The sequence below is a fragment of the Canis aureus genome, chromosome 28, assembly GCF_053574225.1.
Source record: "Canis aureus isolate CA01 chromosome 28, VMU_Caureus_v.1.0, whole genome shotgun sequence".
In the NCBI taxonomy this organism is placed as follows: Eukaryota; Metazoa; Chordata; class Mammalia; order Carnivora; family Canidae; genus Canis; species Canis aureus.
The window spans coordinates 13,484,270-13,511,360 of NC_135638.1; the positions used below are offsets into that span (position 1 = coordinate 13,484,270).

General features: G+C 40.1%; 2 long non-coding RNA genes across 6 annotated transcripts in view; one reads left to right on the forward strand and one right to left on the reverse strand.

The window, feature by feature from the left end:
* The window catches only part of LOC144300433 (uncharacterized), a 34,255-nt gene extending 12,416 nt beyond the window's left edge, over positions 1 to 21,839 (forward strand). For all 3 annotated transcript variants that reach the window (XR_013367057.1, XR_013367058.1, XR_013367056.1), the window contains 5 exons: positions 1,858 to 2,238; positions 6,756 to 6,911; positions 9,917 to 10,007; positions 20,359 to 20,524; positions 21,471 to 21,839. This is a non-coding gene — a long non-coding RNA (uncharacterized LOC144300433). The remainder of the gene's footprint in view (positions 1 to 1,857; positions 2,239 to 6,755; positions 6,912 to 9,916; positions 10,008 to 20,358; positions 20,525 to 21,470) is intronic.
* LOC144300435 (uncharacterized) overlaps positions 1 to 23,906 on the reverse strand; it is a 29,733-nt gene extending 5,827 nt beyond the window's left edge. For 2 of the 3 annotated variants that reach the window (XR_013367059.1, XR_013367060.1), the window contains exons 1-2: positions 23,851 to 23,906; positions 19,475 to 19,582 (exon numbers count right to left, since the gene is read on the reverse strand). This is a non-coding gene — a long non-coding RNA (uncharacterized LOC144300435). Of the gene's footprint in view, positions 1 to 1,950; positions 2,432 to 19,474; positions 19,583 to 23,850 lie in introns of those variants that run through there. The other variant, XR_013367061.1, reaches the window with a different exon arrangement.
* Positions 23,907 to 27,091: the final 3,185 nt, after the last annotated feature.

Consider the following 27,091-nt stretch of genomic DNA (forward strand, 5'->3'; position numbering starts at 1 on the left):
TCATTAACTCCAAATCAAAGATGCTTTTTATAATTACCTTTGATGGACTTAAGAATAACACATCCTACTCAGCCATTGCTTCATTATTTGTTATTGTTGTTTTCACTGTGTCCTTGGGCTTTCATCACTTCATAAATTGCTTTTAGATGCCTATGTTGCTACTCTGAGTCCCATCTGGGAGATTCTATACTTTGAACACATTATGATGCAGTTTGCAGCAATTTTGTCTCAGTAGAGATCAGTTTTTCTGAGTAGGATCTAGTAAAATTCAATTTGAATGAAATTTAGTGGGTTAATCAAATTCTCCTGACAAAACTTTGTAGAATTAACTATTTTATAAAATGAGAGGTCTATTTTTAAACACTTAAATTTCTTTATTCAGAAATTTGGGTCACAATATTGCTTTAGTAAGGTATACTTGAAAATATCTGTTTTCATTCTCACCAGTTTTACTTTCTTTTACATTTTTTAAATAAACAAACAAACAAAAAGAAAATCAAAGGACTCACTAGTGTATTGATAGTGGTGCTACAGTTCCCAAAATACTCTTTAAGATGGGGATTAAGAATGACCAGAATTGGAAACCTATTACCTTTTTATTATTGTTGTCATTTAAAATACTTTAAACCATATTTAATAAAATAAATTCACTCAAAAATATTTAAATACATAGATGTTATATTGTTTCGACCATAGGAAATGGTATGGGGAAAATTATATTTCAGAATAATTCTGGGACGCCTGGGTGGCTCGGTGGTTGAGCATCTGTCTTCAGCCCAGGGCATGATCCTGGGGTCCTGGGATCGAGTCCCACATCGGGCTCCCTGCATGGAGCCTGCTTCTCCCTCTGCTTGTGTCTCTGCCTCTCTCTGTGTGTCTCTCATGAACAAATAAATATATTTTTAAAAAGTGATTCTGAGTGATCTCATACACACACATACACACACACACTCCACCCATGATTTTTTTCCAGAGCCTAAGAGTCTTGTGGTCCTACAATTGAAAGTAATCTTGGGAAATATGAAAGATTGACATGAGATCTTCCAGGTCACGTATGATTTACCCCAAACATGATGCAACAACATACTTTCTATTCCTGCAATGAAAATTTATATAAATATATTTAAAAACCAAATGAAAACTTTTAGAATCAGGTAGTCATTACAGTGGGATTCACATATCAGCTTTGCTTTGCTTTTTGTGGATAACACAAGTTGGAGGCGTATTCTATTTTTGACCATATTTCTGATTAACATTATGTAGTCGTATTAAAGGATAATTCGAGTAATACTCTCCAGTGCTTAGCCTTTTTCATTTAATGGATTATTTTCCCTTTCAAGTTTTTGCAGAAGCTGAACGAGGATGGGGCCTTAGATGCTACTCTCCTAATAAGAGGAAGAAAGTACATTCTATCAAATGTTCAAATGTGTCTATTCTTAGGTTTTATTCTAATTTAATAACATTAAAAATTAATCTCTACTCTTTAGGAAAGTAAAAATTTTAGAGGAGGGATTGGAGAAAGGATTTATGTGGATACTTGATTATTTAATTATTCAAGTCCGTCGCTCCTCCTAGAGCTATAAATCAGACTAGATAGGGCCTGGTGCTTTGTGACAGTGACTTGGCATTTAGAAATCCGTAATGATGGGTCACTTAAAACCATGGGTATTACCCAACCTCTTATCATAAGCAACATCCCAGGGCAAAGGGAAACCATCTTTTTAAGGGTGGATGGTATATTTCATTAGACTTTTGCTATGGCCAGTTTTTTTTTTAATTTTTATTATTTTTTTTTATTTTTAGAATGTATTATGCCAACTTTGTTCCAAACATACTATGTCCCTCCCTTGTTACTAGCCCATCTCTTCCAAGCTAAGAAGAAACAATCAAGAGAGACCTCTCTATTCTTCAGTTTCAGAAGCTCCACACCTCTTGCTCCCCTCAGCTCACCTCCTTTTCGAAGCCAGCTTGCTGCTGACACCTCACTGCTGACTTCCACAGCCGGCCTCAGCAAACTGTCCCTGGCAAAGCCTCATGCACTTGGAGGTGCTTGTCAGAGGCGGCCTAGGATTGGACCTTCCCTTGCGGGAGCTTCCAAAACACCTTCCTCTGCACAGGGGTCATAAGTTCAGACACAGAATGATCCGTGGTAGCACTTTCTCCCTCTGAAAGGAAATTTCACAGAGACAAGGGAAGAAATCTAGACTGGAGCAACCAACTGGAGATTAGAAACTGAAAGTAGGTCTGGATGAGGAAGATTGGAGCTGTTGATAGCAGCAGAATTCTGAATTCTCAACCATTCTTGAGTAAATGGTGAAAAGAAAAGTCATAAAGATTAATCATTTCTGACGCTAAAGGAGGCGTTTGTTTTATTGGCCACCAGATACATATATAATCCTTTCCCTTTCTTCTTCCACAGTGCTGTTCTAGAGCAAAGGCATGGGAGGAAAGGAGGAGACCGAGTAGGGAGGGGTGGAGGCCAGTCTTCAGGGGTGAAAATGCTAGAGTTTCACAATGTCTTCCCCTGTCAGCTTCCTGTGTTTCTGTTGTCTTCCTCTAAAACTTCTCTATTTTTACTGTCAGGCTGAATGAGCTGGAACATTCTCAGGAGGATCTTTGCCTATTACACAGGATCTCTCTCTTAACAGACAACTACTTCATCATCATTAAAAAAAAATGGCGGTAACAAGATCAGACTATATAGACTCTTCTTAAAGTCAGTGTTAGGGACTTTGTAACACCTCTTCCAGTTTCCTCCCCAGATTTCATCTGATTTTGTGGTTGCTGTTGTTCATCAAAACAGAGAAAGATCATCCTCCATATTCATTATTTGGAGAAAAAAAAAATGGTAGCCTATTTATAGCTGAAAATTGTTGCCCTGTAGAAAAATGGGGAGGGGATATCATCTTGTGCCAAGGCTCTGTGACCAGGCAGGGGATGATGGTGCGCCCATTGATTCCAAGGACTACACGATGGGGTACATCGCTCCATCTAATTATCCCAATTCATTGGCTGTTAATGCTGTCAGGAGTTTTTGACAGAAAACCAACACATCAGAGATAAAACTGAATGCATTAATTCTGGTCCTTTAAGCCTAAAATATTAACATAGCAACCAATCTGATGGAGGGGATGCGCTGAGGGGGAGGGGCTAGTATCACAGCTGCACAATTGCATGTTGTAATCACTGCTGTTATCTTGTGTGCTTTATATTCAGTAGTTCTCTGATAGTCTCTGTGCTGAGCACTGCATATTGATTTGGAGAAAAGTAAATGAGTTTATGAATGCACGAGGCCTTTCTGGTATACTTAGAACAATTCACTTCCTTTTTTTCTCCTCTGATTTATTTTCTAACTGCAAATGTCACATGACTCACTTATTTTTAACTTTTTTATTATCTAATTTACTAGGCAGGCTATTTGATAGGGTTAACATGCAAAAATTAAATTAAATTAAATCAGCAATGAATTTCTTCTTAATAAGAGCCTGGTTCAAAACTCACATTCAAATGTTCTGACACGGTATACAGGATATTTATGTAAATCATCCTATTCAGACATCTAGAAGGTACAGGGGAGCAGAGATTATGTGAGAAAGGCGGCACTTGGATTCAAACATGAGGCCTTGGAGTTGTTGGAAACCTCAAGTGTTCTCGGAGGAGACACTTCAGATTGTAGATATGCCCCGAGGCTGGCTGGTGGGAAGTGAATGCTTTCCTTAAAGAGGACAACTGTGATGCTCACCCTTCATGAAGAAGGCTGGAGAGCAAAGAGCACCTGTCCTGGGGACAGTGTTATTTAGAGTCCCCTCCCTCCATCAGCTGGCTCCATTTGAGCCACCATCTCCAATCTGGGAGGACACACTGAGCTAGTGGATGTCATTGAGTTTAAAAAGAACACCTTGAGGTGGGACGCCTGAGTGGCTCAGTGGTTGAGCACCTGCCTTTGGCTCAGGGCGTGATCCGAGTCCTGGGATTGAGTCCCATATCGGGCTCCCTGCATGGAGCCTGCTTCTCCCTCTACCTGTGTCTCTGCCTCTCTCTCTCTCTCTCTCTCTCTCTCTCTGTGTGTGTGTATCTTTCATGAATAAATAAATAAAACCTAAAAAGAAAAAAAAAGAACACCTTGAGGGCTAAATTCTCTCTCATATGATAGGTAGCTGTCATTTATTGTGTGCCAAATGCACCAGGCATGATGCTGGATACTTGATATAAGAAGCTCATTTAATCCTAAAACAACCCTGCAGGATAGGTTTTATCATTATTCCCTTTTTGGGGTTAAGGAGATTGAGGCTTAGGACGGTGAAGTCACTGGCCCAGTCTTAACATGGCTAGAAAGAAGGAACATAGACTCTGACTTGTGTTCTGATTCAGGCACACCCATCATTGCTCTCGAATACTCCCCAGGCTCCCTCCTAACCTGCTGTCAAGATGCCAAGCAGGCAGCTGGTACCTCATAAGATGACCCCCGGCTCTGGCATCGAGAGACCTGTGCTCACAAGGTGTCCTGCCTCTTTTTAGTACATGACCAGTATGTCAGGCTGTTCCCTCATCCCTGGCTGGTAAGATGGGGAAATTAGACTTACAGCAAAGAACAGAATTAAACCCATTTTCTAAGCAGAGTACTTGGTATATAATAGGTGCTCAATTCATGTGTGTTGAGTCTGTCTCTTGTGTGACTTAATTCTATCAAGAAAATAGATTTGTCAGAGGCACCTGGCTCAGTTGGTGGGCGTCTGCCTTCAGCTCTGGTCATGATCCCAGGGACCTGGGATCGAGCCCCGGTGAGGCTCCTTGCTCGCTATAGGAGTCTGCTTCTCCCTCTGCTTGTGCTCAACCTCTCTCTCTCTCTCTCTCTCTGTCAAGTAAATAAATTTAAAAAATGAAAATAGATTTGTCTATTTTCTATAGCTTCTCATGAAATAGCATCTTGATAACATATCAGTTCATCTATGACTTCAACTTAACGGAGTCTCAGTGTGTCTCTAAGAACATAATTTTCTATCTCACTCTTATCCTGTGCATAGATACCCAAGCATTTGCTTCCGCATTTAGACCTCACATTCTCAGCCAGACGTGCGTACATATGTCAGGGAGATAAAAGCACAAGCCCCCACAGCAGGAACTCAGTGACACGTTGTCGAGCGGAATCTTGGGTTTGTCAGAGAGCGATGCCCACGATTACATTCACACATGCTTGTTTCCTGATCCAGGCTCTGCGGTCACGGTCACGCAGGGTTCTTGCTCTGGGCCGCGTGGGGCTCCTCCCAGCTCGCAGCCCACAGCACTCCACTGCACCTGCTTCAAGAAGGAGAAGGTGCTTGCTGCCAGTGGGGCTGGAGGGGAAACATAAGTTGCACAGGGTGACAGAAAAAGAAACAAAGGTCAAGGAGAGACAGGAGGTGCAGCAGGCCGGGACAGCCTCCACTCCCCTGGGGCGGCAGGCCGCCTCTGAGCACAACGGAGTGAGGTGCACCTGCAAGCTGTGAGAATATTCCTGGCCTTCGTGACACCGGGAAAAGCTTTGCAGAACCACACATCTCAGGACCTCCTCACATGCTGTTGTTGAAAGGCTGTCACTCCAGGCGAGGCAGCTGGTGTCTTTCCCTCCAAAGCCTCTCTGGCTTCTCTATTTAAAGCAGTCGTTATCATTCCCATGACATTGTGTCATCTTCCTGACACCTTATCATGATCTGAAATTAAATTGCTTCTTGAGTTGCTTGTTTTCTGATTCGCCAACCCCTTCTAGACTAAAAGCTTCCTACTGCTAGCTCCTCAATGCCCAGATTGACTCAATGTATGTTTATGAAATGAGTGACTATTACCAGTGACCTTTCATCCCCTCTTAGGCTGTTAATTTCCTTCTTGTTCTGGGAGGTCTCTACTTCAAAATCCCATTTTTATTCAAAACCAAGCTCAAAAATTGAGCTAAAAATCCTCCTTTCAGTTTCTAAAGAAGCCAAGATATTTCCTATCTCCCAGCTTTTTCATATTGTTCCCTCTGCCTAAAACATCAACCAGTTAACTCCCTCCTTCTCCCACCAAATTCTTTGCCATTAGGAAGGCTGGCTGCTTCTCACCCAAAGGCAATGTCATTCCTCAGAAAGGACATCGATGATCACCCCAATCAACCAATCCCTCATTATTTTCTATCAGAAAAATATAGATTTTCTTCTCTTTTTTCACATAACATGTTAACTTCAGGAGTCCAGTGTAATGATTCAATATTTGTATACATTGTGAAACGCTAACCACAAAATGTCTAGTTAACATTCGTCACCCCATATAGTTACAAATTTTTTTAAAAAGGTACAAATTTCCAGTTATGAAAGTAAACAGTCCTAGTGATGTAATGTATATGGTGACTACAGTTATTACAACTGCAATACATACTTGAAAGTTGCAAAGAGAGTAGATCTTAAAAGTCTTCATCGCAAGGAAAAAGTTGAGTTTCTTTTCCTTGTTTGTTTATTTTTGATTTTCAATTCGGTTACTAATTTGTTTCTCATCTGTGTCCCCCACTAGACTCTAAGTTTCATTAAGGCAGAGACAGTGAATATATTATATGAATCATATTATATTATAGTGCATGCATAGGACATAGCACAATGCCTAAAACATAGAGGGTACTAAATGAATTGTTGAATGAATGAATGAATGAGTGGTTTTAAGTCAGTTACTCACATTTGGATTAGGAGATAAATCTTCCTTCCAGATTTATTATTTAATATAACTCCTTACCTCCTTTTAATTTCTAGATAGACTCTCCCTCTGTTAAAGGCCAAGTTAAAATTCTGTTTTGACCGTGAGATTTCTCCAAATATTTCAACCACAGTCACCTCTCCTTTTGCCATCTAATTCATTTAATTCACCAACTGGTGCCAGGTACTATAAGAGATATGAAGATACATCAGGTATGATTCCCGACCTCAAAGAGGTTTGAATATTTATCACATACTTTTGGATTTGAGTGTAATTTGTATGTGTCAAATGAATGAATGAATGAATGAGCTTAATTATAGCTTTGATGACCTCTCAACTCATTTTTCATGATATTAAACACAACACATAACTTCTTCCCATAATCTTCCTGGGAAGGCTTATGAAAGATCATCTTTCCAGAAGAACTGAGAGAGCGATCTATTCCCAGGGAAAAACTAATGCTGAGAAAAGAAGTAGCTTCCCAGCATCTCCTGCGTCTGGTTTGCACTCCACTTATTTATTATATTTAAATGAACTTCCAGAAAACCACACCCTCTTGTCTTTCCTAAGCCAAAGGTAAAGGTTTTTCATTAGCTGTTAGATGCAATAACATCCTCTCACTTTCCGTTTGCTCCCCCCCAGATTTTTCGTGGTCATAGAAGGCAGCACTGTATCTGTGTTCCCACTAATTTACAACCAAGTTTGAAATCAAATGCAGACATTTTTTTCCCTTGCTTCATCTATTTCATCCAAGCCTTTAAAAAAAGTTTTGTATCTGTAGTATAAAAACAAGTAGCTAGAGGCACCTGGGTGGCTCAGCATTTGAGCCTTTGGCTCAGGGCGTGATCCTGGGGTCTGGGGATCGAGTACCGCATCGGGCTTCCTGCAGGGAACCTGCTTCTTCCTCTGCCTGTGTCTCTGCCTCTCTCTGTGTGTGTGTCTCTCATGAATAAATAAATAAAATCTTTTTTAAAAAAGTAGCTAATATGTGGGAAATGCAATCTGTTGGCCGGCTGTCTATATGATGCTCCAATAGGTTTAAAAGATTTTTCTCTGCATTGATAAATGGAGCAGCTGTCTTGGATGTGTGCTGGCATGATTGCTGGGCCACCAATCTCCTGTAACATTTCTCACCATCACTCTTTGCAGTGCTACTTTCTATCACCCCCCAGGGCAGGCTACTACTTTCTCATTCTAGTTTCGCCTCCTCCTTCTGCTCTGCCCATCTCAGCCACACGATCAAATTCCAGTCTCCTGTAGGTGTGTGACCTCCAGATCAGTCCTCTTCACCAGCTCATTGGCTCTAACTTCCAACCAACAGACATTGGGAAGCTCAGCATCTGTCTTCATCTCCTATAAGGCTCTGGTTCTGTTTTCCGCTTAATGGAAACCAACCTGTTAGTCACCCTCTGCGTCCACTCACTAACTCAGTGGTTCAATGTCCTCCTAAAATCCTTCAGCCAGTCCTGCCCATTCTACCTGCAGGCCATACCCCAGCTTCAAGCACTTCTTGCCAACATCACTGCTACAATTTAGCCCACGGGGCAATCACATCTTGTGTAACAGACTCCTGGGCCAGGCCTCCCTGAGCTTCCTGCCAGGACACCTCCTGCATGGTGACTACAAACAACTCTGCAGATGTACTTTCTAAAACCTGAGTCAGATCATGTCACTTCCCTGCTTAAAATGTTCGGGTACCTTCCATTTGAGACCATGACGAAATCCATATTTCCTCCCTTGGCTCCCCCAGATTTTTCATGGTCATAGAAAGCAGCACTGTATCTGTGTTCCCACTAATTTACAACCAAGTTTGAAATCAAATGCAGACATTTGCATGTCTTGGCCTGCAAGGTGCTGTGTGAGCTGATATCTTCCCCCCTCTTCATCTCTTGCTCTCTCAATTCATTCCGGACACACTGGCCTGTCTGGCTCTCAGGGCCTGGGACCTGCTCTTCCCTGCCCTTGCAGTCCTCTTTCCCTGCATTGTCTCCACACAGCTTCTTGCTTCTCAGGATCTCGTGATCACTTCAAATATCACCTCCAAGAGGCCTTCTCTGGCCTCCCTAGTAAGCAACATTTCTCTTCACTCTGTCTGATGGATCCAGAAATCATGTATTTTGTATTTCTAATCTGTGTCCTTGGCACCCAGCCACACATCAGGGATAAGTCCAATTTTCCTGCAGAAATACTGTGATGCAAAAAAAAAAAAAAAAAAAAGAAATACTGTGATGCATTTGAGGTCCTTCTCTTCAATGACCTTACCCTGCTTTCCTAGATAAGCAAAAGCTAAAGCATCTTTCCTTTTCAGTGCCCTTAGTGTTTTGTTTTGTTTTGTTTTGTTTTTTTTCCAATATGAGAAGCGATAAAAGGCTTTAAGCCCTTCTTTATTTGTAAAGAATTGGTTCCTGGGTAGCATCTTTGATATGGTTAAGGAAACTGTAGATAAGGAAAATAATGAAATCTGACTCTGTATTAATAGAAGGGATATTAAAAAGAAAATTAAGTTTTTCTCAAAGAATTTGAATGGTGGGAAAGTACATCAAGACAGCACATACTTTAGTACCAGCCAAGCAGTTCTTGTCATTCTAAAGATACCCCGGGTACCCCTATGAACAAAAAAAGAAACAAAGGGCAAATTTATCCAGTTAAAGAATATAATGTGAGGTGCCTGGGTGGCTCAGCTAGTTAAGTGTCTGCCTTTGGTCAAGGTTGTGATCCCAGGGTCCTGGGATCAAGCCCCACATCTGGCTCCCTGCTCAGCAAGGGGGTTTGCTTCTCCTTCTCCTCCTCCCCCCTCCCTACCTCTCCTCCTCCCCCTGTTCGTGCTCTCTCTCTCTCTCTCTCACTCTTTCTCTCAAATAAATAAATAAATAAAATCTTAAAAAAAAAGAATATAATGACTACTGTTATAGGATAGACAAAGGAAGACATGATTTTGTTGCATATTATACCGGATTTCAAAATATATGTGGTTTCCTGCTAGAAACTTAATTTCTAGTCTCATCTCAGAACAGTTTGGGTTGGGCTGTCATAGATTTCCTGTGTCCCTCTCTGATAGTATGTGTATAAAAATAGAAAACAAGAAGAAAACACGTCTCAGCCAAAAATATATCATATTGTGTTTCAAGTGTGAGGTAGGAGAAAAAAAGACAATACCATTAGCTAAATCTCTATTACACGTTCAGTTTTTATGCCCATCAGTGTATCTCCCTAACAGCTACTGATGCGGAATGCCAGAGACCCATTGGATTGAGCACCTATTTGGCATGTGTGATCCAAGCATCTGGAGAAGATCTATGTTTTGCAAAGTAAGTAGAGAAAAATCAATGCAAGTCTGCAATCTATATGGAAAGTAGTATGAAACCATTTTTGTTTTAGGCAATATAAGAACTACCATATCATAAAGCCTGGAAATGTGGGTCTTTCTTGTCAGTCTGCTACGGTTGTGGGAACCACTAATGGATCCAATGAATCATGTTTTAGCTGTCTCATAAATGGGATCCTTTGGAATGCTCAGCAAATAAAGCTTCTATTATTCATCCATCTTTGACTAGCTATTGTACACAGTCCACATCTTGTTTGCTATGCCTATGAAAAGAAGTTCTTAATGATAAACACTACTGTCAAGAATTTTCCATTTAGAGTTTTAATTATTGTAGATATTTGGCGAAAAAAATTTCTCAAATGTGCTCAATTATTTCTGCTATTCTGTAGGTTAAAAAAAGGGTGCATGTGGAATAAAATTGCATCAAATCAGATTGGAATGTTTTGACAGCAAGATAGAGCAAAAGGTTACACTGGTATTATAAAGCAGGAGAGCATAACAAGTGATTTACGATGGCAGCAGAGACACAACCTTGAATTACAATGAATAGAGTGAGCTGGCTATTAAAAATGTATAGCTGCTAATAAAACTGCATTTGATTAGATGAAGATTTGGGGGATCATATCTAATGGATAATGGTTCTGATATAGCCAAGTGGACTTCTTTATTTCGATTTATAATGCCCACTCTGTGGTAGACCCTCCAGACATATGTATAACAGCCCAACAGAATACAAATAGGTCAAATTGTCAAGAGAGCCCATGTCTGTTTTTATCAGGAAAATCCTGGTTTAACAGATGTGCTTTGTGTAATGCCCCAAAGGAAAGAGGTTTAGATTTTTCTAAATCAAAAGAAACAAAATTCCAGAGCCTTACATTTCTTTGTAAAACTCTCCTACTTTCATCTTTAACTAAAGGACAACTCAGATAACTCAATTTCGACTTTAGAATGAGACATCCTTCTTTAAGCCTGAAAGACAATTGAATGGAAATCCAAGGAAATGGCAAAGATGTGTTACTTTCACTATTTTAAAAGCAAGTGTTTTTATAAGAGGGATAAAAAAACAGTGTGTGGGTGGGTTTGAAATGGGTTGATCAGACCTGAGAGGATGTCATTGATAAAACAGAAGAAAATAAACATAATTATCATGCTATGGAGTACCGATTTCAAACTGTTTTCATGTCTTCTTTTCCAATGTTCAAAATATCTTTTTAAAAAGGAAAATAAATTTTATCCCCATTTTACAAATTAGAAATTAGATCTCAGAGTGGAAAAAACCAACATAGTAAGAGAGTTAAATGATCGAAGATTAGAAACAGTGCTTTGAAACATTCTTTTATTACTTTCCATCAAATATTTTTAGGATAGCTATATAAAATAGTCAAGTACTGTCTCAATGTCCTCTTACCACTGTCCCAACCCCGAAATTCATTCTTTCCTGGTACTACCCAACCCTACTTCCTAGATTACGTATTATGCTCACGTGTAAAACTAGAGATACACAGAAAACAGTTAAGTCACTAAGAGAAAAAAATATATCTACATTAACATATTTAAAAGAAACATTTATGTTAAGATAATTAAATATGTGAAAATGTTCATCTTCAATAAAAACTTTAAAAAGCAGACATGAGATATTTCTCCACCATTAGAATTATAAAATTTTTAAAAATTAAAAAAAAATTTTTAAATTAGTAACAACTAGTTTTCACAAAGATGTGAGAAGAGGGGAGGTCTTATATCATACACGTAAAAATATAAATTGGTACCACTGTCTATTGGCAGTATCAATGGGGAAATATTATGTGTACACTGTGGTATACATATACACATACATCATATGTATACACATATATACATACGTGAACACATGAATACTACATATTTTGTAGTGCTATTTTCCTCAAGGGAAAAAAGGTACACAAATATGGGAGGGTATCACTTTCTTAAAGGATTGCTATATTCATTTTTAACATAAAAAGTTGCGGAGCATTGTTTTTAAGCTGATCTACATTAAGAGAAGAAATATATACGCTACACAAACATCTGCATATATATAGGAACCATATAAAGTATTAACAGTACTTATTTTTGGGAATCGTGATTATCTGAAGAATTGCATTACATTGTTTTTACATGGTAAAAGTACTGTGAATTTTAACTTCTTTGTATATACTTCTCTATATTTCAAATCGAGTATACATCCCAAACCATATTGTGTTTGAGAACTATTATAGATCATGAGTGTTGGAGTCAGGCAGGCAAAGCTCCGGTCCTGGCTTCATCATTTTAGCACCTTAGATGTCTTGAATCTTTATTTCCTCGGCTTTAATATAAGAATAAACTTAGTTGTTATGTCATGAGGTAGGAAAGATTAGTGAGATAATGCAGGATGATTCATGACAATGCATACTGTAGTAAAAAAGAAAGCTCAGTAGATATTGCTGTTTTTGTTGTTACTATTATTTTGCATTTGAAGTCCAAATTTATCTGCCCTATTAGACCAATTTTAATTCCAGTCCATTCTTTTTTAAAATATATATATTTTTAATATATATATTTATATATATAAATATATAATTCCAGTCCATTCTTTATATATATATTATTATATTATTATTATATATTATTATATAATATATATATATTATTGGAGTTCGATTTGCCAACATATAGCCTATCACCCAGTACTCATCCCGTCAAGTGCCCCCTTCAGTGCCTGTCACCCAGTCATCCCAACCCCCCGCCCACCTCCCCTTGCACTACTCCTTGTTCATTTCTCAGAGTTAGGAGTCTCTCATGTTCTGTCTCCCTCTCTGATCTTTCCCACTCATTTTCTCTCCTTTCCCTTTTAATCTCTTTCACCATTTTTTATATTCCCCATATGAGTGAAACCATATAATGTTTGTCCTTCTCCGATTGACTTACTTCATTCAGCATAATACCCTCCAGTTCCACCCACATCGAAGCAAATGGTGGGTATTTGTCATTTCTAATGGCTGAGGAATATTCCATTGTATACATAGACCACATCTTCTTTATCCATTCATCTTTTGATGGACACCGAGGCTCCTTCCACAGTTTGGCTATTGTGGACATTGCTGCTATAAACATTGGGGTGCAGGTGTCCCGGCGTTTCACTGCATCTGTATCTTTGGGGTAAATCCCCAACAGTGCAACTGCTGGGTGGTAGGGCAGGTCTATTTTTACCTCTTTGAGGAACCTCCACACAGTTTTCCAGAGTGGCTGCACCAGTTCACATCCCCACCAACAGTGCAAGAGGGTTCCCCTTTCTCCACATCCTCTCCAACATTTGTTGTTTCCTGTCCTGTTAATTTTCCCCATTCTCACTGGGGTGAGGTGGTATCTCATTGTGGTTTTGATTTGTATTTCCCTGATGGCAAGTGATGCAGAGCATTTTCTCATGTGCATGTTGGCCATGTCTGTGTCTTCCTCTGTGAGATTTCTCTTCATGTCTTTCGCCCACTTCATGATTGGATTGTTTGTTTCTTGGGTGTTGAGTTTAATAAGTTCTTTATAGATCTTGGATACTAGCCCTTTATCTGATACGTCATTTGCAAGTATCTTCTCCCATTCTGTAGGTTGTCTTTTAGTTTTGTTGGCTGTTTCTTTTGCTGTGCAGAAGCTTTTTTTTTTTTTATTTTTTATGATAGGCACACAGTGAGAGAGAGAGAGAGGCAGAGACACAGGCAGAGGGAGAAGCAGGCTCCATGCACCGGGAGCCCGACGTGGGATTCGATCCCGGATGTCCAGGATCGCGCCCTGGGCCAAAGGCAGGCGCTAAAACACTGCGCCACCCAGGGATCCCGCAGAAGCTTTTTATCTTGATTAAGTCCCAATAATAATTTTTCATTTTTGCTTTTGTTTCCCTTGCCTTCATAGATGTATCTTGCAAAAGTTTGCTGTGGCCAAGTTCAAAAAGGGTGTTGCCTGTGTTCTCCTCTAGGATTTTGATGGATTCTTGTCTCACATTTAGATCTTTCATCCGCTTTGAGTTTATCTTTGTGTCTGGTGTAAGAGAATGATCTAGTTTCATTCTTCTGCACGTGGCTGTCCAATTTTTCAGCACCATTTATTGAAGAGACTGTCCTTTTTCCAGTGGATAGTCTTTCCTGCTTTGTCAAATATTAGTTGACCATAGAGTTGAGGGTCCATTTCCGGGTTCTCTATTCCATTCCATTGATCTATGTGTCTGTTTTTGTGCCAGTACCACACTGTCTTGATGATTACATCTTCGGAGTACAACTTGAAATCTGGCTTTGTGATGCCCCGACTCTGGCTTTCTTTTTCAATATTCCCCTGGCTATTCGGGGTCTTTTCTGATTCCACACAAATCTTATTTATTCCAACTCTCTGAAGAAAGTCCATGGTATTTTGATAGGGACTGCATCGAACGTGTACATTGCCCTGGGTAGCATAGACATTTTCACAATATTAATTCTGCCAATCCATGAGCATGGAATATTTTTCCATCTCTTTGTGTCTTCCTTAATTTCTTTCAGAATTGTTCCATAGGTTTTAGGGTATAGATCCTTTACCTCTTTGGTTATGTTTATTCCTAGGTATCTTATGCTTTTGGGTGCAATTGTAACTGGGATTGACTCCTTAATTTCTCTTTCTTCAGTCTCATTGTTAGTGTATAGAAATGCCACTGATTTCTGGGCATTGATTTTGTATCCTGCCATACTGCCGAATTGCTGTATGAGTTCTAGCAATCTTGGGTTGGAGTCTTTTGGGTTTTCTATGTACGGTATCATGTCATCCACGAAGAGGGAGAGTTTGACTTCTTTGCCAATTTGAATGCCTTTAATGTCTTTTTGTTGCCTGATTGCTGAGGCTAGGACTTCCAGTACTATGTTGAATAGCAGTGCTGAGAGTGGACATCCCTGTCTTGTTTCTGATCTTAGGGGAAAGGCTCTCAGTTTTTCTCCATTGAGAATGATATTGTCTGTGGACTTTTCATACAGGGCTTTTAAGATGCTGAGGAATTCTTAAACCAGGTGGGATCCTTGTCACTCTTGGTCTCTTAGAAGTTTGCATTTGCTCTTAAAGTCCATTGACTTCTCCACCCAAAAAACTGTGGTTTCTTTTGACTTGCCTCTTCACTGAAAAACTTTTGTCTGGGTCCCTATTTTCCAAATTTTTTTTCAGATAGACCTGCCCCACCACCCTCTGCTCATCTACTGAGGCTCATTTCCTTGGAGTTCTAGCCAAGTCAGAACTCCAAACCACTCTGTCCCTTGTTATGTCTGACTGGCCTTTGCTTTCTAACTGAAAGCTGACTTTTGCTCTTTATTAGAGAAGGACCCAGGAGCCTGGGATCTCAGAGAACTCGTTTCCCCTATGATATGTATAAAATGAGAAAATGATCACCTTACAAAACATTGCACAGAAAGCATCAGTGTGACCATAGAAATATGCTCAGGAACACTGATTGAGCCATTTATGGAGGACAAAGACCAAGATGGTCCTATTTGGGAAAATATTTTCATCTTTCAAGTGCATTCCTTTTTTTTTTTTTTTTTTTAACACAACCTAAAATTTCCCATTCCCTGCAGTAGGCCCTTGCAACTCTAGGTGTTCACAGAAATTGCCATTCTTCTTGACTCTGCATGTAGACGTGTGGTGCTACTGAAAGAAGAGTCAAGTGGGAATGTGAGGAATAACTGTTCTTTTAAATCAGAATTTTGTTTTGTTTTTTTTAATACTTTATTTACTTATTCATGAGAGAGGCAGAGACATAGGCAGAGAGAGAAGGCTGTCTGTGGGGACCCCAATGCGGAAAGCAATCCCAGGACCCCAGGATCACAACCTCAGCCAAAGGCAGATGCTCAACCACTGAGCAACCCAGCTGACCCAAATCAGCAGAATTTTAATTCTTTCTTCTTCTGAGCAACAATATACTATAGGGTTGGTTGTTCACCCAAGATTTCTCTGAAAAATACCTGGGTTTTGTTAATTTTCTTAGAGCTAATAACAAAAAGATATACAGAAACCATGTTTGCCTCCTGACTATAACAGAAAATAATCTCCAGGTTTAATGAAATAGTCCATCCTCCTGCAATAAAAAGCAAGGAAAGCAGGACAGTGAGACTTGATGCTCTCAGTGGTTTATGTCCCTTAAGACCTTTAGCAGTAATAATCATTCCACCTTCTATTTCGGTGGTGCCTGATGGCTTGCAAAGTATTTTCCCATATATTATTTCATTCAGGAAAAGAAATGCATATTCTATAAGGGCCATTCCTGAGAGAAAATAAAATGTCCAGTAAATGAAAACTATTCCTGGATTGAATAATTCAGGGAGTGGCTCTATCAAAATAGTGAACCATTTCATGAGAAACAGAGGAGCCAAAAAATAAAATAAAATCACCATCACTAGTATAAATATGAAATATATGGGGCTTACTAAATCTTTTTCATTATGTTCATGATTTAGGGACTGTAATTTGTTCCGTATTGTTGCAACTGGAAATAAAATGATAAACGTCTTAGCCCTCATGTACCCTGTGGAATTCCAATGCCTTGCCACCTGAGGCAAAATGCATAGACATTATTTGGCCATGTGATGACTTTCCTTTGCCTTCTGATTGCCTCTGAATTCCACTGCCCTGATGTGATACCTGCCCCATCTTTGCCTCTGTGTACCTTCTGCTCCAGCCAGGCTGGAGTCCTTCCTTTGACAAACATGTGCATGTCCCCCACCGCTCTTCACAGCTAAAATAATCTTTCTTCCTCCAAGAACTACTCTGAGTACTGCCCTGAGTACTTCTTCCTCCCAACTACTCTGAGCTACAATCATCTTTCTTTGTCTTTCATTAGTTCATACTTTTCATCCATTTATTAAACAACTCCTTAATGAGAATTGACTATGTGCAAGGCATCATGTTAGGGTAATGGAGAAAAAGAAATGGAAAAAGAAAAAAAGCAACCCAAATCTCTGCTCTTGAAAAGCTTACATCCTCTGGGGGAAGGACAGGCAATAAACACAAACAAAATAGAAGATTATTTTGGATGTTGCTAAGTGTTATGAAGATCTATAAGAGGGTGATATTAGAAAGTGCCTGAAGGGGGCAGGGATTGATAGCTTAGATTAAGGGATCAGGGAGGGCTTCACTGAGATGACATCTGAGCTGAGACCTGAATGAAAAGGAGCCAGCCCTGCAGAGATGGAATGCAAAAGGTCCCAGGTAGAATGAATAACAGATGCCAATGTCTTAAAGAGGGACCAAGTATGACAGTTTCCAGGAACAGAAAGAAGGGTGGTATGCATGTAAGGTAGCAAGCTAGGGGAAGCTTGGTAGAGATGCTGAGTGCTAGTGCTAGATCATGTGAGGACCTCCGCTTTTACTCAGAGCGCATCCAAGAGCCATGGGAAGGTTTTAGGCAAGAGAAGATAGGGTATAGTTTATAGTTTTTGGAAGATATCTTTGTCTACTGGGCAGTGAATGGACCATGAGGGAGACCCAGATTAGAGCATGGGAGACCAGACAGGAGGTTGTTGCAGGTTAGAGGGCACAATGAGTTTTAGACTAAGATTGTCTGGTGAAGATGGAGAAAAGCTGACAGATTTAGGATGCATTTTACAGGTTAAGCACTCCGGACTTACGGGTAACTTGAATGTAGAAGAGTCAAGAAAACACAAATGTGTTTTCTATCGTGTCATAACTAAGCTATTTAATATGTGTTTGTATATGTGTTCCCAACAAGACTATAATTACTTTGCACCCAGAAATTAATTATATCCTACTTTTTTTGGCTCTATACTGCAGAAATAAGGATGGCCTTTCGCAAAAATGAGCACATAACAAAGACTTATTAACTTGAATCCAATTAATATTTTTATTTCTATTGGGGCCAGAAATAGTCCAATCCAACTGACCGTTGCAAAACCAAGTGTCTCCCCTCTGTTTCTTTTTCTTCATGCTGCCATCTGTCCTTTCACCTCCTGCTACTGTTTTAGTCTCTATAATTCTCTCTGTGTGATTTCTTGGCAACCACCCTCTGCTGATTAGATCTCTGCTTCTGTAAGAGTGTCTGCTTCCTCGCTTACTGCACACCACACTTATGCAGCTCACTGTGGTCGCTTATTCTGCACAAAATCTCTGCCAGGTCCTCTGCTGGGTGATAGGATCCCAAAGATAAACACGAGAAGGCATAAAAAACCTCACTGGTCTTCACATAAGAACTAGGTGGGAGACTCTTAGACCACATGGATACATGTAAGTAAGAAAGGGAAGACTTATACAGGAAAACACAGATTTGCTTCTCTTCTTTCGAGCTGGGTCCTCTAAGGGCTGCATTTAAGGAAGCTCCATCTGCTTCCTTGCTCTTTATTTCTCAACTTCTCTAGATACTATGGGCTTCGGGTTCCTGGAAAGGAGATCTTTCACCTCTCCATGAGAAACAAAGAGAATCTAGCGAGCATATGTGCTGAATGAAATGTATTTGGGATTGTTTAGATAATGCTGCCTTTCTTCCCCCATCCTCTCTTCTCACAAACAAATGTCTTTTCCTGCACTTGGGTTAATTTCTTCTCAAGAAACATTTGTCAAATTATCCCTCCTATGCATAAGTCCCAGGAACGGTCCTAGAGATCAAGTCCCTGTCCTCTACCTCTTTGAAGAAAGCACATAAGACAAAGTTAAATGAAATCCATGCCAAACACACATCAGCACAATGTGCTGTTTAGCACAAAAGGCGGGTGCTGCATCCTGAATTGACGGCACAAGAGAGATGCCTCAGAGGAGAAGGAATCTACATGGACATGGAAATGCGAGTCGTATGTTAAGAGGCTGAGAAGGAGAGTGTGAGGTGCAGGACCAGCTGGAGCGAAAGCTCAGAGACTTCACACTACATAGGGGTCTGGGGAGTGGTGTTAAGTTGTCTGGCTGGAGAACAAGAATCCGGAGGAGATACCCTTAACATAAAGTAGACAGCGTAGATGAATCCTATGTCAAGGTTGCGGAAACCTCCAATGCATGTTGGACTTTATTCTGTAGCCACCAGGGAGCTATTGCAGACCTTCAGATCGGGGAGCAACATGAGCTGATCCAGAATAAAAAAGATGATGCCACGGGAGTGCCCTCCCAAGGTTTCCCTTCAAGACAATGAAACCTCATGGGGAGTCGAGATGATTGACACCCTCCAGCAGTCACTCCTTGGGTTCACCCCAATGGTACATACCCCAACGCCACCCTTTCTGACCAGCAGGCTGCCTCTTCAGTGGGAAACTTTGCCTTGAGTATTTCCCATTAGCCTGGCTGAGACTGTCTCAACCCTGGGTGCATTCTGTGTGCTCATCTTTCCTCCCCTCCCCTCTCACAGGTGTCAGGTCTGTGGGGCAGTCTGAAGGCTCCCCCTGTCTCCTGTGCTCCCTCTCTCTGTGCTCCCCACAGACAATGCCCCAGAGAAGCCTCTTGCACACTCACCCTCAGTCCCCCAGAGAACCTGGACTGACACAGTCATGAAGGGAGAAGAATGAGCAGCCCTGACCCATGGTAGGGGTATTCTCCAGAGCCCCACGGACAGGCCAGCACCTGCAGGGCAGAAGGGAAGTATACGTGAAGAGGAAGGGAAGGGAATGCTTTCTATGACAAACAGAACAAATTTTTCCAGATCATCTCCAATATCCTTCTGGGAGAGGGGATTGTGCTTCCTACTCTGAAATCTCTCAATCACCAATGTCTTTTTCACCTATGGGGGGGGATAAATATTGATCTTTTTTTGTCACTGCTGAGTCTTTGCCTGTGGCTTTTTGTTTTGTTTTGATCTGAGTTTTTTTTTTTTTTTTTTTTTCCGCTTTGGGTCTCTTAGTTGTGTTTATATAGTAACATAGTGTGGGACTGACCTAGTAACTCAGGTCAAGTACGTATTGTTGAAAGTTTGAAACACTAGGATGCCTGGGTGGCTCAGCGGTTGAGCATCTGCCTTCAGCTCAGGGCATGGTCCCCGTGTCCCGGGATCGAGTCCCGCATCGGGGTCCCTGCGTGGAGCCTGCTTCTCCTTCTGCCTGGGTCTCTGCCTCTCTCTGTGTGGCTCTCATGAATAAATAAATAAATTAATGAATAAATAAATAAATAAATAAAATCTTAAAAAAAAAAAGAAAGTGTGAAACATTTGTCTTTTATTGGATAGCAATAGCGGAATAACAGTTCATATGATCAAAATCTTCTAATTAAAGAATACTACAACCATTTATTCATATGCTGTGGGCACAACCCTGAAGAGTGTCTATGGAGAATACAGTGAGACTTGTAATCTTTCTACTAATATTTTCTTTTTTTTTTTTTTAATTTTTATTTATTTATGATAGTCACAGAGAGAGAGAGAGAGGCAGAGACACAGGCAGAGGGAGAAGCAGGCTCCATGCACCGGGAGCCCGACGTGGGATTCGATACGGGGTCTCCAGAATCGCGCCCTGGGCCAAAGGCAGGCGCCAAACCGCTGCGCCACCCAGGGATCCCTACTAATATTTTCATGTAAGAAGTTATAGCTTTATAATAGTGTTTAGCTAAAATGGGCAATAATTTATTTAAGAAAATAATTCTCTTCTCTTATCCCCAAATACTCTTAGTGTTTAACAAGAGAATGGTAAGTATAATCCATAAGGCCAATTCAATAGTTTCCAAGCATTCTCTTTAAGCTTTTAACAGGTTACTTTTAATATTTAACTTCTGCGGGATTCATAGTGGATTTCCTAGTCTCATTCTCTGTGTTCCCATTTTTTTCCTCTACTAAAAATAAACATATCAACAATCATAGTGAAAAAATATGAATTTATACATAACCTAATGTGGACCATTTAGTAATAGTTCACAGCTACTCTGGTTTGATGAGAAGAGAAACTGTTTTATATTTAAGAAAAACTGTGGAACTGTAAAAATGATGGCACGTTTGAGTTGACTATTTGACCAGCTCATTAAAGATGTTTCAAAATTCATAATAACATGATAGCAATTATACATCTGTCTGTAAATATGGATTTTTTAACCCAAAAGGGGTGTTTATGTCTTATGATTCTCCCTAAACTGTGCCATGTAAACTGGTTTCATAACTTGTTTTCATCTCCACATCCTGTGAAGTGTTTTTGTTTACAATATTCTGTTTGAAGTCAGGAAAGCTTGGCTGATGAAAGAGATAGCACAATCTTGTCCTTTCATATTGTAAAGTAAATAAAGGGAGTTGTTCATTTGATCAGTAGCTGTCACTCTGAAATAATTTTCTACCAAGTTCAGACTCTTTGAATTGTTTGGGCAAGAACAGTCACTACTAGAAACCTTTATAATCCATATGGAAAGTTGGAAGGTTGGTTGCCTTTGGCATACCATGAAGTTCACATTCCTGCAAAGTGCACAGGCCCTTCAGAATCTAACCTACAAGGACAGCTTCTGTTGTCTCCTGACATCAATCTCTCTCTTCTTCTAGGCCTGAAGTTCTGCTTGGAAATCTCTGTACCCATTTCTCAGCAGTGTTCATAGTTGTCTTAAGCAAATTATGACATTCTGTTCTCCATAACTTCAGCTTCTCTTGTGAGTGGTAGCCAGTAAAACAGCAACAGAAATCTGTTACGGGGGCTTCTGAAGAAGCTTTGGCTTTCCTGAGGCAGAGGACAGCTGTGCTGGTGCCACCCTTTCCTTCCTCCTTGTGGCCTGAATGTAGATGTGAGATCAGAAACTGAGGCAGCTATTTTGGCACCATGGGACAAATGGTACCAACACCATTTAGTCACCGAACCCATTCCTCAGCCTCCTACATTTTGACTTTGAGAAAAAAAATAAACCTATATTTGTTTAAGCCACAGTTGTTCCCTTCTTGTCACTTATAATAAAAAGCATTCCTAACTGAAACAGACTGAGATCACTTGCTTTTCCAGCCTCATTCTGTGTGCCCTATTCCTCGAGTTACAACATCTACATTCAGCACATCCACAGGGCTATTTTGTGAGGGGCACAAAAATGTTTCCCTCCAAAATCCTGCTCACCAAAATGACTCTGCTCAAATTCTCCCCAATGCATCACCTCCCAAGTTCCTCTCATGCTTCTTTAATGCTTTCCAGGAGCCTTGTGCTTACTATCTAGCCTAAGGGATCCTTGAGGAAAAGACTCAATACCCATTCTTTGAGTCCCCAGTACCATGACACTATTCCCAGAACCTAACACAGTGTTAACTTCATTAAATCTGCATTTCCTAGACATCTTGAAGAGATTAATTTGGTCTTATCTCAAATTTTCTTTTTTTTAAAGATTTTTATTTATTTATTCATGAGAGACAGAGAGAGGCAGAGACATAGGCAGAAGGAGAAGCAGGCTCCCGGCGGGGAGCTGGATGTGGGACTCAATCCTAAAACCCCAGGATCATGACCTGAACCAAAGGCAGACACTCAACCACTGAGCCACCCAGGTGCCCTTTATCTCAGATTTTCATTAAGAGAGTTTCCTCTGGGGCAGCCCTGGTGGCTCAGTGGTTTAGTGCCTGCCTTTGGCCCAGGGAGTGACCCTGGAGTCCCGGGATTGAGTCCCACATCAGGCTTCCTGGATGGAGCCTGCTTCTCCCTCTGCCTGTGTCTCTGCGTCTTTCTCTGTGTCTCTCCTGAATAAATAAATTTAAAAAATCAAAAAAAAAAAAAAAAAAAAAGAGAGTTTCCTCTGGTTCTAAATGAACTCCCTCCACCAGGCTAGGTGAAAGAAACATGCTGCCACAGTTTGGTTGAAGGACACTTAACAACTAAACAACACTATAACAACTAAAAATTTTAATATATGAATTTTTGATCTCGCAGTTCTAATTCTAGAAAAGTTATCCCCCAGAGATGTATCATAAAAGTAGTCAAAGACATCTGCACCTAGATATTGATGAAAACATTGCTTATAACAGCAATGATTGAAAACAGGCCACTAATAGGAGACAGGCTATGTAAATTATGGCATATCTATTTAAAAAGATACTATACCACTCTTAAAAAGAACCAGAAAAAACCACATATGGTGACATGTAAGGATTGCCAAGACATATCACTAGGAAAAATAATCCAGTTGTAGAAGAACATATTTTTATTCCTTTTCTATAAAAAAAATATTTATATACATTGGAAAAAATCAGGATGAACAAACACTAACTTATAAACAGTGGTTAGTTCTGAGGTTTAGGGCTTTTCTTCTCTTAGATTTGAATAGTGGTATTAATGGATTTCTATAATCCAAACATAAAGGCTCTTTACAAGCAGAAACAAATTACTAAAGAAACAGATCTTCTCTGGTGTATGTTTTCAATAATGGTAGGCGGCCAGGAGCATCTGCAGGAGTGCTGTCTCTGTGCAAAGATGAAGAAATGCAGAAATGCAGGATAGAGAGAGGCCAGAAATTGTCAGTAAAAGGTTTAGGAAAGAAGAATCATGCCGGAAACAGTCCCAAAATGGAACAAGTTGCATTGTGAGGTAGTGAACTTCCCATTTACCCAATTGTGCAGACAAGAAATCTGGGAGCGTGCCCTTATACCTTTCTGTCCCTCCTTCCCCAAGCTTCCTCTAACACGTACAATTTTTTCCCATCTCTACCAACACTACTCTTGTCCAGGGACCCGACCTCTCCCACTTGAACCATTAGAGTAACTCTCTAATTCGTAGCCCCATATCAAGTGCAGCAGTAGACAGAATTTTGGCTCCGTGACCTTTGCCCCCGATGTCACACCTATGAATAACTTACATTACATTGGCAAAAGAGCTTTTGCCAATGTAATAAAGACTATTCATAAATTTGATTTTAAAATAGATGATCCTGGATGATCAAGGTGAGCCCAAAGTCATTACCTGAACCCTCCGGAGTAGAACTGTCTGCCGACAGAAGGTAGAAGAAGAGGAAGAGAGAGAGGCAGCAGACGGGGAAGTTGCAGAGATTGGAAACAGGAGAGTGTTACTGGCTGGAGGAAGATGGGAGGGGCTCCATGGAAAGCAGGAGAAGGAAATGAGTTCTGCCAATAGCCCATGAGCTTGAGATGAGAACCTCAGACCCGGCCAACATGTTGTTTTCTACCTCCTGAGATCATCCACAGGGAACCCAGCTAAGCCATGCTGTGCCCAAGACCTCTGACCCACGAAAACCCTCTGTTTAAAATTGCTTAATTTGTGATCATCTGCTTTGGCAGCAATAGAAAACAAATGCACTAACCCCAGCTCATCTCTGGTCTACTCTTCAAAACACAATGTGAGTGATGTTTTTTTCTCCCTCTAACACAGATCTGGTCAAGACATACCTGTTTCCAAGCCTAATTAGTTTCCTACTATTTTTTTGGAAACATGGCAAACTCCTTAACCTGGCATTCAAGTCTTTTGAGGTTTTCAGCTTCCCTTAGCCTCTCCAACTGCATCGTCCCCATATGCCTTTAATTTTGGATTCAGCAACTCCGGCTTTCTTTTGTGTACTCACCATGCTCCATGTTGTCTCAGGGCTTTTGCGGGAGGCTTTCTTTTTGCCTGGAATATTCTCTCCCATTTTTATCTTCTGGGTACTGCAGACATCTTTCCTGAACTTTCTGACTAAATCAAACATAGAAATGATAGGTCCCTGTGGAATTACAAATTTTCCCTACAACCAACTGTCATGGTTACAATGGTTTGTGTGATTGCCTAACAGTCACCTGCCTCACATATTATGCTGTCACCTCCATAAGGACAGGGAGCATGAACACCTTTCCTTGCTACTGTATCAATAGCTTTTAATAGCATGCCTGAAACATGGTTCAGTTCTCAAATAATATTTCCTGGCTGAGTAATTGAATTCATTAGTCATACTGAATCAGTGAATTGGTGCTCTAGGAAAGAATACATGAGAACACACCAGCCACCAATAGAAAGTCGAGTCAAGGGACACACGGCACCCTATCAGTTCTAAAATTCCATGATATCAAGTATTCTGTGCTCATGTAAAGTATGATAACTATCTTAATTTTGCAATACCTAGGGAACCTTGGCTTTTTTTCATGAAGACAGCTGCCAAAACATCACTTTATCACCAATATATGTCCTGCCTCCCCAAATAAATTTAATAAGTATTGTGGGGTAATGACCAAGTGGAAGACACTGCACTGTGTGTCCCCAATGATGTAAATAAGCCCTTAATTATTAATATATTAAATTTATGTATTGAGCCTCACACTTTATAAATACACTTTTGCATACATTATCTCCTTTAATTGTCTCAATAGCTTTGCAAAGCACTTGCATATTTTTTACCGCTTTTTTCAATTCAGCACAGATCAAATCAGAGACACATTGCTCAGACGTTAACTGACACAGTCAAGCTCAAAAAAATTGGCAGTGATAGAATTCCACCCCAGATCTTTCTGCTCCACCTGCAGTTTCTAACAGCCTAGACTTTTCAGGGACAAACTAAGCTTCCACTTCCCTGTATATGTCCCTTCTTTCTGTCTCAACCCCTGGTGCCAGCATCAGTGCTTCCAAAGTGGTCTGGGTAGCCATCTACCACACCTGGTGTAATTTCTATTCACATCTGCCATTACATATCCCAAAGATAACAAGATGACTCATGGTGGGCAATCCATAGTGTTTGTCAAATGGATTGTCTACTGTACCCTCACATGTTCATACACAAAAGCAGTTATTCAAGCTTTAAGATCCTTAGATTGGAGATTATAAATTTCTACATAGGAAGCATCCTTGAAGTGCCTGAGTAGCTCAGTCGATTGAGCGCCTGACTCTTAGTTCTGGCTCAGGTCATGATCTCATGGGTCATGGATTGGGCTTTGTGGTCAGGTGGGAGTCTACTTAAAGGTTCTCTCCCTCTACCCCTCCCCCTACGCACATGAGTGTGCACTCTCTCTAAAATAAATAAATCTTTAAAAAGAGAGGCATCCTATTTATTATTTGTTATTTTTGGATAGATTTAGAGGATGCAGGCAGCCCGGGTGGCTCAGCAGTTTAGCGCTGCCTTCAGCCCAGGGCCTGATCCTGGAGACCCCGGGATCGAGTCCCACGTCAGGCTCCCTGCATGGAGCCTGCTTCTCCCTCTGCCTGTGTCTCTGCCTCTCTCTCTCTCTCTCTCTCTCTCTGTGTCTGTCATGAATAAATAAATAAAATCTTTAAAAAAAAAGATTCAGAGGATGCCTCTTTTTAAATAGTTAACAGCTTGAGGGGAAAGTCTTGCGTAATTTCTGAGAAGTGTGCTTTTTTTTCCTATGAATATACATCATGATACCTCAGATTAGAGTGGAATGCATCTTACCCAGAATGACTGGGACAGGGTTTCCTTGTAGAGATGAGCAAGATAAATTTCTGCTTAACTGGAGTGAGCGTAACATCCAATGATTCTACTGAATACACTGGAAAATCCAAAATAAATTTCAAAAACAGTTTTAAATAATCATTTCTGGAATAATGACATGCTCTTCCTTATAATTACTTTAAAAGAAATTATTCTCTTTGAATTCTTGTGGTATGTTCCATTTTCAGAAAGAAACTTAAGAGTAGGATTAACAAGTCAAAGGGCACAAATTTCTTCCTTATAAATTTTTTAAATGTCTGATTGTTACATTAATGCATGCTTCTGTATAAAATACATAAAAGTGTCCAAAGGGAGAGAAAAAATTTACTTATAATCATCATTATACTACATAGAAGAACACATTGTCAACATTTTCATCTCCACCATACTCCTGTTTGTTTTTCTTAGTTGAGATATAGTCTATTGTTTCTACTTAGCATTATTTATTTTTACCAGTAAAGCATCTATTCCAATTCTTTAATTAAAGATACTACTTCCCTGTTACAGTTCAAAAGTTTTCCCAAGTAATGTAATCACTGTTAAAAATTTGGCATGTGCCTTCCTTACTTGTCCCTTTGCTAAACTAACATATAATATACATATAAATATCATTGCTGCTATTGTTGTTTTACAAAAATGAAGTGCACGTAACTTTTTACTTAACAATGAATCATTTTGCTATCCTAAATCCCTTCATATAGATTTACCTCATTCTATCAAACAAGTACATAATACCCCATAGAATGGAAGTACAATCATTTATGACACCAT